A 3,349-nucleotide genomic window follows, 5' to 3' on the forward strand; every position below is an offset into this window, starting at 1 on the left:
GCAGCACTGTCTCTGATACCACAGCTGGCGTGCTTACTGGCTAAACTGTTTTCATTTTACCTAGGTAGGGATTGAAATCAAGACCCTTGCACTGAGCTACATCCTTGGCCCTATTTTAAATTTTAAAAAATTTAAATGGCCAGGGCCAGGGATGTAGTTCAGTGGCACTATGCCTGCCTTGCAAGCACAAGGCTCTGAGTTTGGCTCCCAGTACCGCAAAAAAAAAAAAAAGGCCAGGCATGGAGTTGGGCCTAGTGGCACACACCTGTAATCCCAGCACTCTGGAGGCTGAGGCGGGAGGATCACTGTGAGTTTAAGGCCAGCCTGTGCTACTATTAGGAAGTGTTATCAGGAGATGAAATGTGACCTCCAAATGATATAAGAGAAATAGTATAGCTCTCAACCTGTTAGATGTCTGATACTGCAAGTTCATGTTCTCTAAAATTGAAGAATGGATTCTAGGAACACCGGAGGTTAAGAGTAGGAAATGTTGATTGAGAAGATAACTCGGGACCTTATGCTTGTGAGGCAGGCACAGTGCCACTGAGCTAAATCCCTGGCCCTGTACAGGGAAGTTTTATAGACCAAAAACCATGTGGGTACAACATGGGTTAAAGGTATAATCAGCCAATAAGGTTACGAGTACAGTTGCTTAGATAATAGTGATCCAATGGGGAATCAAGTCATGTAACAAGTATGCATGGAAAGAACACAGACTTTTTCTAGGACATTATGGGTCTGGAGGTCTTGGTCACTAACTGGGGTGACTGATGTCTATCTAGACTTCATTAGGCCAGGTGTTACTGCTTATCTTGTCCTTTGGGGAAGTATGTATGCCTGGTCATTGAGGCCTCGTCTCCAAAAGATGCATCTCCGGCCATGGGTTGTAATGTGTTATACCTCTGTCCTGACTCTCTCTCAGGCTTAGTCCTATCTGACTACCTATAATATTTCCACCTGACTTAGCTGTCTATAATACTCCATAGTCCAAGGCCCACCTGAACTACATAGCAAGACCCTGTTTCAAAAAAAACAAAACAAAAACAAGGGCCAGGGATTTAGCTCAGTGGTTCTGGTGCCTGCCTCACAAGTGCAAGGGCCAGAATTTGATCCCCAGTGCCAAAAAATAAAATAAATAAAATAAAAATGCAGGGAGTTGGGCTGCAGCCCCCTAGCTCTGGGTCTGTCCAGGTGCCAGCTCTCCCATAGTGCTGGTCTGTGAAGGAGTGTTGCTGACTGCTCAAGTGCTAAATGGGCCTGGAGACCCATTTAGTGACTTTTTAGAGACCTGCAGTGGGGTTTGGTTGGGGGACTTGTTCTGGCGATCAAGACAGAGAAGATGGGTGTCAACAAGTATACAAGTGGAAACACTTTCAGAGAGAGAAATGAAATAGTAAAAAGACTCCCCACCACCCCAGGAAATGGGGTGCAAGGAAGAAATAGTCTCCAGCCCAGCTTAAGGGCTTTAAGGGGATCATCCCTGCTTTATCAGCTCCATTTTTACAGGAGAGGAGACTAATCTGAGGCTCAGAGAGTCCAGTGTGTCACCAAGGTCATTCAGTTGGGAAGGTGCTGAAGGGGAAACCTAGAGACTCAGAAAAGTTGAGTTCTGTCCACTGGGAGGCTGTGAGCACAAGAGACCAGGTCAAGGAGGCTCTGGCCTGTATAGAGAGCTTCCTGGAAGGGGTGGCATTTTCTTGCTTTTGAAAATGCACAGAAGTCACATATTCTGAGAGCTGGAAGTGCATTGGTGTGGTTTCCTACTGCAACTTGGGGTGGTGAAGGCCCAGGCACATGGGACCCTACCAGGATTTCCTGTTCTGCCAAAGTGACCACTCCCTGGGGCTAAGTCTCTGGCACACCTCTGTGACATTGTTTGGTGGGGGCGGTTATCGGGGATTGAACTCAGGTCCTTGTGCTTGTGAGGCAAGTGCTGGAACCACTGAGCTAAATCCCAGTCCCATGACATTTTTTAAAGCCACAAGGATCTTTTATTAATGTGTGGCCTGTGGGAGCTTTAATCTGATAAAGCACCACTTACTACATTTAAACAAATATGATCCAAACACAGTAAGACAAGTCTTCAACTCTAGACCTTATGTTCTTAAGATAGAAGCCTTTAAAACAAAACAAAACAAACTCTCTTCATGTGTCACATGAAAATGGGAATACCTCCAGGCGTTGTGGCTCACACCTGTGATCCCAGCATTCGGGAGGCTGAAGCAGGAGGATCTCTGTGAGTTCAAGACCAGCCTGGGCTACATAGTGAGTTCCAGGTCAGTCTCAACTACACAGTGAGACCCTGTCTCAAAAAAAAAAAAAAAAATGAAATTGGGAACACTGCATCGATACAGTTGACACTCCTCTCACGTCTTACGCTAATTATCAACTCTTCAACCTTTTTGTTTCTTTGGTTTTTTTTGTAACAGTGTCCTGCTGTGTAGTTCAGGATCGTCATGAACTCACTAGCCTCAGGCTAGCCTCAAATTTGTGGGGATCCTCCCGCTGCAGCCGACCCAAGTGCTGGGGTTACAGGTATGCACAATCACCCCTAGCACAACTCTTTAGTCTTGAAACTAACCTTAATGGCCAGTGATATCTGTCAAATCAATCTTTCTTTCTTTCTTTTTCCATTCTTCCTATTTATTTAGAAACAGGGTCTTGCTATATAGTTCAGGCTGGCCTAGTCCTCAAAAACGAACCTCCTGCCTCAGCCTCACGAGAACTGGGATTACAGGCCTATACCACCAGGCCTGGCCAGCCACCACTTTGGTCATCTCATAATGTTAGGTGTCATAATAGTCCAGGCTGGCCTCACCTTGAACACTCTTGTCAAAGTCTTCCAAATGCTGAGGTTAGAGGTGTGCACCATCACATTCAGCAATAACATTTCTTCTTAAAAGAAGGGGCTTGAAGGAAGGGGAGGGGAATTGAAAAAACAAGAAGCAGCAAGATATATCATGTGCAGGAACAAATCCCTAAAATGATTGTTATCATTATGCATATCGAAATGTACCAATAAAAAACGACAAAAATATTCCTTTTTAAATGTATTAAAACATACTGAACAATGTATTTTGAGTTGCAAAAGAGGATTTATTTTTTGCACCTGTCTATAAATCTTTGACCACATACTAGTGCCACGACTACCTCTTTCGTAGACACAAAAACTAAAGCAGCCCGTGGAAAGCTGCGGTTGACAGGCCCAGGGTCTGGAGGCCCCTGGGCGTCTGGAGATCAGGGAAGGAAGCTCTCAGGACGGAATCGCACTAGAAACAAGGAAACAGATTCAAGGTACAAACAGCGAAATCACCCAAACCCCGACCCGCACCGCTAAAACGCGGTGCGC

General features: G+C 45.3%; 1 pseudogene; it reads right to left on the reverse strand.

Moving 5' to 3' along the window:
- Nucleotides 1-3,033: 3,033 nt before the first annotated feature.
- LOC117284169 lies at nt 3,034-3,142 on the reverse strand (annotated as a pseudogene).
- Between the last annotated feature and the right edge of the window lie 207 nt (nt 3,143-3,349).

Source organism: Fukomys damarensis, unplaced genomic scaffold, assembly GCF_012274545.1.
Source record: "Fukomys damarensis isolate Sample0158 unplaced genomic scaffold, DMR_v1.0_HiC HiC_scaffold_34, whole genome shotgun sequence".
Classification (NCBI taxonomy): Eukaryota; Metazoa; Chordata; class Mammalia; order Rodentia; family Bathyergidae; genus Fukomys; species Fukomys damarensis.